The sequence below is a fragment of the Dipteris shenzhenensis genome, chromosome 11 (assembly GCF_047967505.1).
Source record: "Dipteris shenzhenensis isolate YYH24624 ecotype China chromosome 11, Dip_SZ_1.0, whole genome shotgun sequence".
NCBI classification, from domain to species: domain Eukaryota; kingdom Viridiplantae; phylum Streptophyta; class Polypodiopsida; order Gleicheniales; family Dipteridaceae; genus Dipteris; species Dipteris shenzhenensis.
The window spans coordinates 49,062,337-49,077,435 of NC_141606.1; positions in this window are offsets into that span (position 1 = coordinate 49,062,337).

The following is a 15,099-nucleotide window of genomic DNA, read 5'->3' on the forward strand; positions in this document are numbered from 1 at the left end:
GACTCCGAGTAGGTACTAGTCAGGAATTTTGAGCATGGCTTAGATTGGCAACTTGGGGAATTCAAAGTGTCCCCTCTATGGCGATCTAGTCTACTCTGATCTAGATCTAAACCAACCGTCGATCGATGAAAGAGCAGCAAATAATTCCTTTTCTTTTGTTCTTTTTAAGTGCTGGGTCAGATGCGTCGATGTAGAGGCAAATGTGCGTGAAGGAAGTGGTTTTGTCGGTGAGGCACAAATGTGAGTGTAACTTGTGCCGAAATGTGCGCGCGATGTAACGAGCGCGTAGAGCACAAAAAATCGAGCGACTTTCCTTTTTGGAGCACCCTCAAATTCTTCATGGATCAAGAGATACGACTTGATCTAGGTGGAGGGGCAAAAGGAGTGCAAATGGTGCTCAATGATGATGTGTCACTGTGAGTCACATGCAGTGATGATGTGGCACTGTGCTTAGAAAGAGGTGTGCCAGTGAAGCTCTGTGCTGAGGTGGCAAGAGTGTGCACATGCAGTGTGTGCACAGTGTGCCTGGCAAGGGATTGTGCCTGCAGAGGGTCAGTGCTGACTGGACTGCTGAGGTGGCAGTGCTGAAGTGGCCTGGTGACGTCTCAGGGGGGTCACTATGTATAAACCCTCTATACCACGTGCGTTCAAGGCATATTTCTAAAATGCCTTATCTGTAAATTTTTCATTAATAAAATGTACCCCTTTTCTATACAAATCTAAAAAGTTTTTCCAAAACTATTTTAAATAATCCCATATGTATATTTATTTTTGTAAATTTTAGAAATAAAAAATATCCTTCTATTGAACTCACGTGATAGGGTTACATATGATGAGTGACCCCCCCGAGGGTGACGTGGCACTGATGACGTGGCCTGGTGACATGGCACTAATGACGTGGCCTAGTGACGTGGCCTGGTGACATGGCACTGATGACATGGCCTAGTGACATGGCACTGATGATGTGGCCTGGTGACATGGCCTAGTGATGTGGCACTGATGATGTGGCCTGGTGATGTGGCAGGATGATGTGGCCCTGATGACGTGGCACAAATGGGATTGAGAGTTGATGATGTGGTAGTCATTGAGTGTGCCACGTGTCAATAGGTGAGACAACCTTATCCTAGGTTAACTAGACCTTGGTTAATGTAACCAACCCTATCCACTTCTAACGAGAGTAACGCTACCCAGATTACCTTGAACCAAGGTGGGTGTGGTTTGAAGAGTGCCACGTGGCCTTATCTGCCATGTGGCAGTTTCTCTCTCAGAGAAGAGAGTCGACAGAGGCGACCTTGTCGAAGAGGAAGCGCGCTTTGTGGCTACGCTTCAATAAGGCTTGCCGTTGCAGGTCGTGGGCGTGGAAGGAGCTTGGACTGCGCCTCAGGAGCTGCAATTGTTCGAAGACTGGAGCACTACTGTGACTGAGTAATAGCATGGACGGTACTCTGTACCACAGGACAAGAATATCGTCGCTGCTCCTCACGACTGTGCAAAATCGTTCGATCTGGACCTTCAGGATACTGAGCTCAAGCTTGGGATTGAACCCGCTTTGGTCGCTCGGAATGGGTCTGGGTCTGCCCATGGAAATGCAGCTTAAGGTGCTATTGTACAGGACGGCATTTCAGCTTCACGCTCAGTGGCTGAAGCAAGATCGGATTGTAACGTCGTAGGAATATCTTCGTCGAAGACCTACGGCTTTGAGCAGAATCCCCAGCCAGAGCAGCAGCTGACCGATCAAAGAAAATCTTCTTCAGAGCATCTTCCTGCTAGAAAAGTAAACGGGAGCTGGGAGAAATCGCCCCGTGCTGCTCAAGGAGCGAATGGATCCTGCACGCCCCAAGAATCCTATCAAAGTTGGGGTGAGCAACGTTTTGTCTCCCTTTCAGCCACAAGCGCAGTGGACAAGAATTTGTTCTCCGGTCAGGAAAGATCTGGCAACGATAATCATTTCACGAAGGAGATGCCTTGGAGCTTCTCAATGCGGCAAGTTTCTCAACTCGAATGAAGACCCTTGAGCGGCAGCTTGAGTATTGTTGGAGCTTCGTTTGCTATTGTTGCCGTGGGTGTTGGGAGCTAGGAAGGAGTAGCATAGGTCGATGCTCGTGAAGGTCGAGCAATTGGCAGCAATCAGTAGCAGCGCTGGAGATAGAAGCAAGTCGAGGCCTTGGCTAACTCAGACTCTCTGTCATAAGCATATCTCTCTCACGAAGAGCTCTCACAAGACTCTCAATAGTCTCTGGAAACTCTCTTTTCTCTCAAATGAACTCTCCCTATATCCGAGCTTTGTAAGCTCTCTCACTCTTCTCTCAATAATGAAAAACATAAGCTCTCAATCAGAATTCTCTCAAGAGCAATGACGGAAATTTCTTTCAATGGACGGAAATTCTCTCAACGGAAGAGAATGAAACACTCAATCTCTCTCAATCTCTCAATCTCTCAATCACTCTCAAGAATCACAATGTCTCAGCAGAAGACAAGGGAGCTCTGATACCATGACAAAATATGAAGAGGGGAGAGGAGAAGAGTGGAGATGAGGAGAGAGGGCACAGCTAGAGAGCACACCACAAATGACTAACTGTACACTAGAATTAGTTGAAAAATAGAATATATACAAACCCTTTTAGGGTTAGGGTTAGGGGATCTAACCCTTTCCTTTATAGCACTCTATAAGGTTAGTGCTATGCACATATGATCACGTGATGGTGCTATGCACACATGATCACATGATGTTGAGCGTGAACTCTCAACAAAACTGATATCCAAAATTAAAGTACATACAAGGATGTGCCTTGAAGGAGCTTCATACTGATATAAGTTTCATTGAAAACAAATAACCGGTTGAAGAGATAAGGACAGTTTACTGAAAGGGGTAAAAACTACCATAGAAATAAGTAGTCATACACAGAGACTCATAAGTTCTTGTACTAGACCCAATGTAAAAAAATAATTACATTTTAGGGAGACCTTAAAGAGAACTTTGTGCTGATATAAGTTTCATTGAAATCGGACCACCGAGGAGAAAGTTATAGGCCAAATACTGACAAGGGGACTAACTGCTATATTAATTGCCATCTGCCCATGCAGATTTCGCCTTAGCAAACTACTCCCTCAAGGCTCCACAATTATCAACGATCCAATACCCCTAGAATTTGCCTAAAAGAGAGCAAAAAGCTTGCATGCTGGCTCAAGAAACGGATGGACCATGTGTGCACAGTGAGCGACCGAACAAGAACTACTCTAGAGACTTGAATAGAGAGAGAAAGAACATAGGAATGGAGACTCAAGGAAAATGATAAGAAGTGACTTTTATTGCCATGAGAGTAAGACTTCACTCAACTACACTCAAAATCCTACAAACACGAGGGAGAAGAAGAGGTTTCATACATACAAGAGGGAGTGGAAGCTCCAAGACTACTCATAGAGAGAGAATAAACTAGAGAGAGATGGACTCAAGAGTCTACATAAGAGAATATCTACAAGAGAGAGAGAAGGCTCATGGAATAGGCTTGGGGAGACTAGAGGTACAGCAACATGAGGCCTAATGGATGAAGAGATGATGAACAAGGGAGAGGAGGTCTCCTCTTATAGAGATTTTGTCACCCTCCTTCACCCATTTACAATTGCTGCCTGTAGATTCCTTTTCCCATCAATCACATAAGCCCGTATGTCACCATCCATGTCCTTTCTTGCTACTCTTGCCATGTGTCCTATCAAAAGATGCTCAAGACTCTTAAAATATTGAGAAAGTCAAGAATCTCCCCACATGGAGCCCATAGGGACCCTCTCTTTTCCATATGTCCACATCCTCCTTATTCCACAAGAGGAAGTGGAAGCTCCAAGACTACTCATAGAGAGAGAATAAACTAGAGAGAGATGGACTCAAGAGTCTACATAAGAGAATATCTACAAGAGGGAGAGAGGGCTCATGGAAGAGGCTTGAGGAGACTAGAGCTATAGCAACATGAGACCTAATGGCAGAAGAGATGATGAACAAGGGAGAGGAGGGCTCCTTTATAGAGATTTTGTCACCCTCCTTCATCCATTTACAATTACTGCCTTTAGATTCCTTTCCCCATCAATCACATAAGCCTATATGTCACCATCCATGTCCTTTTTGGCTACTGTTGCCATGTGTCCCATCAAAAGATGCTCAAGACTCTTAAAATATTTACAAAGTCAAGAGTCTTCCCACATGGAGCCCATAGGGAACCTCTCTTTTCCATATGTCCACATCCTCCTTATTCCACATGGGAATTCTAGATGGATTCCTCTTGACTCCACACTCCTCCACATGCCTTCCACACGCTTGGCATGTGGCCTCTCTTATATTATTGGAAGACATGGACATGAGCCCACCTCTTTATATGGCTCACTCTTCCTATTTTCTAAAAACCCCATAATCTCCCATATACAAATAACTCTCATCCCATACCAAGGTATTATAATTCATACCTATGGTATTTACAATGATCCATTCCACTCATTCTCTCAATCCCATACAATATCTTAGAGAATATAAATAAGTGAGCCGCTAGGCTATTACTTGATACTCAAACTCTTATCAAACATAGAAGAAAACAATACCAATGCCAAATAAAAAATTATCAATTTTTGGTGTCACATCTTTCCCCCCCCAACAAATCCTCTCTAGTGATAGAGAGGGTCTGCTAGCCCTCAAGGTGGTCGATTTTAGAAGAATTTAAGGTGATACTCATTGGTGCGTCCGAGTATCACCATGCCATCAACATCCTCAAGCTGGTAGGTTCCATTGGTGGCATTCATATACATCCTTATGGAGGCATGGCTACTATTGTGGTAAAATGGGTCATATGGCTAAAGACTACTATAAAAAGGAGAATGACATAATGAATGGAAAATTGCAGCAAGCCAATTATGCATCCTCTAGTAGACAGGGTGATGACAGAAATGAGCATTTGTTTATGGTGCAGCACATGACCAATTCTATGACAAGTGCAGAAGAAATCAATGATTTGTGGTATGTTGACTCAGGTGCATCAAACCACATGATAGGTCATGCAGAATGGATGCAGGATGCAAGGAAAATGGAAAGACTAGGATTTGTGGAGGTTGGTGATGATACTGCACATCCTATTGTGTAGATTGGTAAAAATCCTTTGTCTATGCAGGATGGGAAAAAGAAATACTTGTATGATGTATTTTATGTCCCGAATATCACTAAGAGCCTAGTTTCTGTCAGTCAAATGTGGTTGAGCAAGGCTTGCATGTCAAATTTAATCCTCATGGATGCTTTGTTGAGGATATGAAAAATAAAGGTCGCTTGATAGCAAAAGGGAAGAAGAAGGGTAGGATGTTTACGTTGGATGCAGACATGCCTGAATTGAGTGCAGCAATGTTTGCACATGGGACCGGTGTAGTTGCAGATATTGATATCTGGCATAAATACATTGGTCATGTTAATGTATAGCGACTTAAAATTAATGCAGGCCCAAAATATTATTGCAGGACTGCCTCAACGTTGTTTTTTGCATTTTGGCCTCTCTGCCATCCACCACAACCTCTTTGCTCCCCCTGCCTCTAAGGTTACCACGTCCTCCTCCATAGGAGTGGTTTTCTTGAATTTGCTGCATACTTTGATTTTTTCCACGGCCTCTAGATCGACCTGCTCTACCTCTGCCTCTACCTCTTCGAGCATTTGAGTAGAAGATAGCTTCTTTTGAAGTTCCTCCTGAAGAAGATGCACCACCATTTCTTTGCTCTTCAGAAATTAGAAGAGCAATCAACTCCTCAAAATCAAGAAATTTTTCACCGACGGCAATGGATGTTTGGAACTATGCATAATCCTTTCCTAGACCATTCAAGGTCACAGAAACTAAATCATCATCTTCCACTAGCGACCCAATGGAAGCAAGTGCATCTGCAATCTTCTTCACCTTCATGTGGTAGTCATTGATGCTCATATTTTCTCTGTGCACATTATGCAACTTCTGCTTGAGCTGCATTTTCCTGGCTTGCCTATTTGTGCTGTACATTTTTGTCAAAGTATCCCACGCCTCCTTCGGCGTGCTTGCATCCAGAATATGCACAATCATAGAATCTAAAATACTGATGGACAGCCGGTACATAACTTTTCTGGCTCTCTCATGCCATCCTTTAAATGCCTGCAACTCCTGTTGATTGGGAACATTAGGAATAACTGGCTCTTATTTAGCTCCAGTAATGAACTTCCAATAGCCTTTTGCCTTAAGGAAATTCATCATTCTAAACTTCCATGCTTGGAAGTTGTTCTTGTCAAGCTTTTGAGTGACTATCTGTGAAAGAGTATCAGACGCCATTACATAACACTGCAAAAATATTCTATCATTGCAAAGAACACGACTTCTGCCTCACAAGGACACGTCTGCAAAAGTGATAAAAGTGGTATTTGACCACATAGTCACTTCCTAGTGACGATTTCACATCAACAGGCAACAAGAATGATTTTATCACTCCCAATATCTTTGTGCACAGGCATACAATGCAATTTCTATGGCAACTTTTCAACAACCTGTAGAACAATGGTTGCACAGCAAAAATAGGGCACTTTTTTGAGTGCCTGTGGAAAACTTCTGCCACCAAAACGGGGGCCTCGAAATGGCCTCGAATCAAAAAATAATGAGACAGTGCACTCTTGCACTTTTTGACTGTGCTACCTGTAGAGATTTGCTCCCAAACTCGAAAAAGGAAAGCAACACTGATCCTCTTACCAAGACACCATGAACTTGGTTTGCTTCCTTGAGCTCCTTACCACAAATTGAGCTCTGATACCTGTTGGAATACTGAAAAGAAAGAGTAGAGTGGACACAAACTCAGAATACTTGCTTATAGAATGAAGAAGAAAGAGGTCCTTAAGTAGGCACCTCATACAAGGTCACTGACATCACTGATGACCTCAAAGCTCCACAATCATCTCCTCAATCTGCTCCTAGATTCACTCAATCATCCTATGTGGCTTTTCCACCACCTAACTGTGCTTGTGGGCACCTAACTGTGCCTCTAGCACTCACACATAGAAACATAAGGTGTGCCTGAGGCATACACCTTGAGATATCCCAACAAACCCCCCCTCAAGGAGATGCCTCAGGCTATGTCAAGGATACATCTAGTCTCATAGTTTCTCATGCCATCTCATGGTGGTCAAGGATAAATCTATGGCTAGGTTCTCATGCTAGCAAGGGTTTCCTTGGGTGTAAGGTAAACAGAAAGGGATACAAATAGACCTTCCAATGGTTATCTCCCCTACATGTACATGCACACAATGTCTGTAGGAGGTACCATGGAACAAACCATACACATGGCCTACATCATAAGGTGACCAGAGGTGTTTACAAAACACACAACACACAATAATTTATTTTTATTCATTTTGGAGGACTATCCAGGCTGAGTACCTTTACATAAAAAGAGAGATCTGGAGCATACATAGAGATGATTTAAAATGCATAATCTTCATGGGATGCCTCATCTTGTGGAGGCAAAATATCCATGTCAAGGCAAGGTCTTACCACATGGGCAGTGTCTAGTGCCTTATAAGATGGTACTATGATAGAACAAGTGGATTTGAAAGTCATATCCTTCAAGAGAACAATTATCTTGTCATCTCCATAGTTGTGTAGAGAAGCATATCTTAGGTGTCTGACCTTCATCTTTTTCTTGTACTTGGAGTCAAATAAAAGTGCCATGAGAGGGTAGATCTCTGTAGTTGCTTCCTTTTTGGCAACCATTGTTTTGGCAATCTTCAATAAGGAAGTCAGGTTGGCATTTTCATCCTTTGTAGCATAACAAGACATTGCTTTATGTTTTGGCTTTTCACATATTTGGCATAAGCAAGCCATGAGAGGCTCTAACCCAAGTATTGGGTAGTGTCTTCTCTCTTACAAGTGAAAAAGAACTGAAATACTTCCAAAGTATAGGCACTTGATGTAGCAAATAGTAGTGACTAGTTTTCAAACAATGATGCTACTTTTGCATGCTTCATAGAAGTGAATGAAATAAACACTTTCCAATCACAACCAGGTCTAGCAAGTCAAAACAAAACTGAAGCAACACTTATAGTGAAGTTATTGAAAACTTCAAATGACCAGAAATGCTAGAGTAGCATTTTATGTAGCATCATTTTTAAAAGTATGTCAAAACTGTCAAAACTAGAGAGCTGAACTTGGAGGGCTCATATCACACTCTTCAAAGCAAGGAAAAGAGGGCTTTCTGAAGCAAAAGAAAGCTCATATACCAGAGAAGGTCCAGCACAGAGGTTGGACGAAATGGTGCGCACTTTTGCCCGGGAGAGTTGCTACAGGCTGAAACTGAGTTTTGACGATTTCTCCCTCGTTACTGAACCAAATGACCTGAAAAATGGCTCAAAATCTTCGTCTTGAGGTCGCCCATCTACTCCTAAGAGGGCTCAGGCAATGGCGGAGTATGCAGGGAGTATTGAGCAACAGAAGAAATTCGCTGTTTGGAGAATGGCAGCCACCACAGACGTTTTTTCTTCAATTGCTTGCAGGTGGAAGTTCGCCCATACTAGAGGAGTTTCCAGCTCAGAGGGTTTGGGCAATGGCTATTTGTAGATGGAGAACCAAGCTCTCAAAGATTTTGGGAAGAAAGAGGAAAATGGAGAAGAAGAAGATGAAGAAGAAGATGATGATGTGGCAGAAATGGGCTCAAGGGGGATCAAAGGGCTCTGATACCATGTTGGAACACTGAAAAGAAAGAGTAGAGTGGACACAAACTCAGAATACTTGCTTATAGAATGAAGAAGAAAGAGGTCCTTAAGTAGGCACCTCATACAAGGTCACTGACATCACTGATGACCTCAAAGCTCCACAATCATCTCCTCAATCTGCTCCTAGATTCACTCAATCATCCTATGTGGCTTTTCCACCACCTAACTGTGCTTGTGGGCACCTAACTGTGCCTCTAGCACTCACACATAGAAACATAAGGTGTGCCTGAGGCATACACCTTGAGATATCCCAACAATACCATGTGAAGAGAGTGGGATGGAAGTAAGGAGTCTCACTTGTAGCTTTCTCACATACACAATGGGGGAATACACACAAAGGTGGAGGCTGAAAATAGTTTTCCTCTTCTTAGTTGTGAAAGTCAAAAAAACTCTCTCTTAGTATAAAAGGAATAGATGAACCCTATATGTGGGTCTCAAACCAAAGTCAACTAACCTAGGTGGCATACTAATTGAGCCTTTAACTAGAGTACATAAAGATGGCTGTCATCTAGCTATTATTCATGGGCAGTGTACCAACCACATCTACAGCTAACAAGTCAGTGACATAAATGCACAATAGTCACCCTGGCATATCACTAGTGGAACTCGATATCTCAATAGAACTTGCATATTGAAGTTGCATGTAGAAGTCGTATGTAGAACTTGCATGTTGAACTCCCATGTACAACTCGCATGTAGGAGTTGCATGTAAGAGTTGTATGTAGAACTTGCATGTAGAACTTGCATGTACAACTCGCATGTAGGAGTTGCATGTAGGAGTTGTATGTAGAAGTTGTTAGATATCAATGCTCCACTCTTGTGTAACTACACAGGAACCAGCTAACTCTACTTATAAGCCCCCCATATGAGGAGAAGTTATTTGAGTAGCTGGGTTATCTGGTAGGTCCTGGTTTGGTGGACACCAGATGGGGGCCATGTGTGGCCTAATGGCTAGATGGTTTCAGATAGAGTTGGCACACTACCAACTAGGCTACATGCAAGTGCGGGAAGGAATCCCATGACTGAGCGCATTGAGGGTAGACGGAGCATTTCTTGGGGCAGCCCACTCTCAAATTGCGGGCCTGTTTGGAGTCCCAAATGATCCCGGATGGGGCTCTGGGCTGAACGGAGACCGTAGGAGAGTTGCTCTATTTTGTGCCATGATTCTATCGTGTGGTCAGTGGCCTATTTTGGGACCGATCCCCAGTCAGCCATTTTGGGTGGACTGGGTCGGTCACCCACCAATTGGGTCTAACTAACTACGACTGGTGGCTATATAAGAGCAAGCTCATGAAGCCCATTTCATCACTGGCTACAACAACCCTGATTCCTTAGCATCCAGCCTCTGTCTTCTATTGTTTCTAGCATGCCATCAAAGCTCCTCACACAGGAGTGCACAGCTGGGAGGCAGCACCATCTATTGTATCAATTTTACAATAATCAAATTTTTTATTCTCCATACTATCTGCTTTTCTCTCTTGCATACGAGATCATGTTATCTGTTGAGTACAGACGTTGTATTGTTTTCTTACATGGTATCAGAGCTTGGGCTCTAGCAAGAAGATTTGGTAGTGTGTTTTTGTTTGCGAGTAGATTGTGAGAGATGGCCCAGCCCACAAGACTGCGAATTTCACCATTCGGTGAAAGCAGAAAGTTGGACAGCTCTAACTATCCACTCTGGAAGTTCAAGATGAAGACCCCATCCTAAGCGCATATGAGCTTTGGGATACTACTACTGGGGTGGACATGAAGCCGGTCCTGAGACCGAGATCGAAACCGGCCAATGCAACACAATAGATAGTACCAATTGCGGATGAGATTCTCACATGGACAAGAAGAAATATAGATGCGTTATGTTCTACTATCTGTAGTGTAAGTGATTCTGTCATGGCATTAATTCAACATGTCATCACAGTGAAGGAAGCATGGACGGTCTTGAAAAATTAGTACGAGACCACAAATCAAACGCGGATTCCGAATCTAGAGACAACTCACGAGAAATTGTCTGAGTCTGAAGTGTGGAGAAGTTCATCACCAGGCTGAAGAATCTACATGATCAGATGACTTTGATTGGCATCACCATCACCAGCAAGAATCTAGCATGAAGGTGCATACGGATTCTCCCACCAAAGTATGACAATCTTGTTATAGCGCTGAATACGCAGAACAAAAATTCTCCCCTCAACTTTGAGGATTTCAGCGCAATGCTTCTAGAGGAGGAGAAGCATCAAAAGACAAGGACTGGAGAATATTTGGCTTTCTACATTGGATCAAAGAAAGGTAAGGGTAAGGACTCTAGTAACCCATCTTCTTTTGATGATAAAAAGAGAAAGAAGAAGATCAAGTGCTTCTATTACAACAAGGCAGGGCACAAGCACAATGAGTGCTGAAAGAAGATTGCAGATGAGAAGAACGGAGTAAAGAAAGAGTCCAACAATAGCACGCAAGCAGTACCAGTAGAGCTATTCATAGCAATTGAGGAGATTTGCATGGAGGCAATTCATGTACTTGCAGATGAACCTTGGATTATTGACAGTGGTGCATCACGCCACATGATCAGTCGAAAGGATTGGTATATCTCTCTACAGCCGGTAGGGAATGACATCCTGGTAGCAGTCAGCAATGATGCAAAATGTACAGCAAATGGAAAAGGTACGATTGCTCCCCGGGGGATTCACTCTTCATTAAAGGGGGACGTCACCTGTGTGCATGAACTTCAAGAAAACCCCCTATTTAAGATCCATGTAGGATGATAAAACATCCTTATTTAAGCTTATAAGATACCACCAAAACTCTTTTATGTCCCCCCCCTTTCCTTAAATATATGTTCTTTCTGAAGAATTTAGATTACACAATAAGAAATTTTAGACTACTTTCCTTGTCACTATTTAAAACCATACACAAAATGAAACTTATTCGGACTAGTTACCGAAGGTAGCCTATACTATGTCCCCCCCTCTTAAATATGGCATGGGCCCCTTAGCTTAAATTCAATATTGGGAAAAAATAAAGAGGGCCCCCACCCCTAATGTATAAGCTTATTCCTCATTTCCGAAAACCCCCCTATTGTACACTCACGTGATATCGTAAGTTCCCCCATGTGAATCCCCCGGGGATTGCTCTCAAGTTAGATGGAGTTGTAAAACAGTTGTCCGATGTTCTTTATGTGCCAGATATCAAGAGGAACTTGCTGTCCATTTTTGCGATCACGGATTGGGACCTCAAAGTTCAATTCAATAAGAATAGTGCACAGATTCTGGATCTTTAAGGGAAGGTCGTTGGTAAAGGTACACAGTGCAACATCTACAAACTCTTAGCTCTCACTGCTCGAGCCGATGTGAAGGACAATAAGCTGTGGCATGAGAGGTTTGGTCATCTCAACCTTAGTTCTTTAAAGGAGATGCATAAAAGTGGAATGATTGCAGACCTACCAAAAATTACAAATCTGCCAGATGTATGTAAAGCTTGCATGATGGGCAAGTAGCATCGGCAGCCCTTTCCTAAAGAGGCCAGTAGGGCAAAGGCTCCTCTACAACTTGTTCACACAAACCTCTGCGGAAAGATGGAGATAGAAGCTTTGGGTGGTTGCTACTACTTCATGACGTTGATTGATGACTACAATAGAAGGATATGGATATACTTCCTGAAGACTAAAGATGAGGCTTTTAGTAAGTTCAAAGAATGGCATGTAATGGTTGAGAAAGAATCGGAGAGGAAGGTGAAGAAGTTGAGATCAGACAGAGGTGGAGAGTTCACATCAAGTGAATTTGAAAGTTACTGCAAAAGTCACGAGATCAAGAGGCAGAAACCCCCGCCACATACATCACAGCAAAATGGAGTAGCAAAACGCAAGATGCATGTCATCTACGAAATGGGAAGGAGTATGATGAAAGGGAAAGATTTGCCAAAGACTTTTTGGGCTGAAGCATGTAACACGATAGTTTACATTCTAAATCGTAGCTACACGAATGCTGTGAATGGGATGACTCCACTGTAGGCCTTTTTTGGTAAGAAACCTTTAGCTACACATTTTAGAGTTTTTGGATGTGACTGTTTTGTACATGTCCCTGATGCTAATAGGACCAAATGGGAACCAAAGAGTCGAAAATTTATTTTGTTAGGCTATAGTGAAGAGGCGAACGGTTACTGTCTCTATAAACCTATTACCAAGAAGGTACTAGTAATTCACGATGTGGTCTTCTCAGAACAACCGCATCAATTAGAGGAAGATGCTTCCTTCCCAGGCAACCAAGACTAGGATGTCCATCCAGTACAACCACCAACAGCAGACCGAACTCCCCCAACTATGCTTGGGAGGATTAGAGATAAAGAAGAGGAAGAAGAGCCTGTAGAACCACAATGGCAAGGGCCATTCCCGAAGTGGGTAAAGCAGCCTTTGGACAGTAGAGAACCTCCAACCATTGAGGAGGAACCATCCAAATACTGCCGGTCCAAGAGAATAGAGAAGCAAAGAAGGGCGCAGGAACACTTGGTCAACTATGCTTTGATGACAGAGGTGATCCATGTTGATGAACCCAAATGTCTTAGAGAGGTACATGGTGATGATAGGTGGATGAAGGCTATGCAATTGGAGTATGGCTCCATAATGAAGAACAACACTTGGGACCTTGTGGATTGATCACCAAAACACAAGGTAATCGGCACCAAGTGGGTGTACAAGAGCACGTACAAGTCCGACGGCACATTGGATAAGTACAAGGCTTCGGCTCATGCCAAAAGGATTCGCACGAGTACATGATTTTGATTATCAGGATACTTTTGCTCCCACAACTCGACTAACCACAATTCACAGTGTTTTGGCTTTAGCTGCCTAGGGAAGTTAGCCCATGTTTCAGATGGATGTAAAATATACCTTTTTGAATGGAGATCTCAAGGAGGAGGTATACATGGAACAACCACTAGGTTTTGAGATCCCCGATTCAGAAGGTAAAGTCTGTAAATTGAAGAAGGCACTTTACGGGCTGAAACAGGCCCCACGAATGTGGTACCAGTGGATTGATGCCTACTTTCTACAAAATGGGTTCAGGAGGATCCCATCTGATGCAAATTTGTATATCTATAGAGAAGGAGGCAGGTGTATGATCGTGGTCCTTTATGTGGATGATCTTGTCATAACAGGGAACCATGAAGAGAAGATCTTGCAGACAAAGATGTTGCTAGGAAGAGAGTTTGAAATGATAGACCTCAGACTGATGCATATCTATTTGGGGATTGAAGTTTGGCAAGAGCCAAAACAAATCTTCATTTCATAGCTGAAGTATGCTAGAGAGATACTGAAGGCATTTGGCATGGCTGAGAGTGCAAGACAGTTGGCACCCCTATGGAGGTTGACGTGAAGCTCTCAAATAAGGATTCATCACCACTGGTGGATGAAGCGAAGTACAAAAGGCTTGTGGGAAGCTTGATTTACTTGTGCAACATGCAACCGACAAAAATCAGCTTTGCGACTAGTATACTAAACAGGTTTTCCAATAAGCCCCGGGAGAACCATTGGAGGGCAGGGATGCAGGTGCTGAAATACATCAAAGGCACACTTGATTATGGCATGACCTATACCAAGGGCAACATCTTGACCAGATTCTATGACTCAGATTGGTGACTTGGATTGGGTAGGAGATGTGGACAGCAGGAGATCAGTGACAGGTTGCTGTTTCTCACTTGGATCTGGAGCTGTGTCATGGGTCAGCAAGAAGCAACCCACAATTGCTCTTTCTTCTACCGAGGCTAAGTACAAAAATCAGCATGCTTTTCTTCTTGCGAGGCAGTATGATTGAGGAGGATTGTAGGGGACATGGGTGTAGTGCAGAACAAGCCAATGCAGTTATCATGTGACAATCAAAGTTGCATGGCAATTGCAAAGAACCCTATGTTTCATGCTCGCACAAAACACATTGAGATTCAATATCACTTTATACGTGAGCTCATCATGGATGGAGAGGTTGACTTGGTGTACTGTCTGACTACAGAGAATGATGCGGACATCTTCACGAAGGCTCTTGGAAGAGACTTGTTGGAGAGGCATCTTCATCGACTTGGCATTGGGCCGAAAAAGTAAGTTCACTTGTGGGTGGACATTGTGCAGGGGTATTAGATATCAATGCTCCACTCTCGTGTAACTATGCAAGAACCAGCTAACTCTACTTGTAAGCACCCCATATGAGGAGAAGTCATTTGAGTAGCTCAGTTATCTGGTAGGTCTTGGTTTGGACACCAGATGGGGGCCATGTGCTGATGGCTGGACAGCTTCAGATAGAGTTGGCACACTGCCAATTAGGCTACATGCAAGTGCGGGAAGGCATCCCATGCCTGACTGCACTAAGGGTAGATGGAGCATTTCC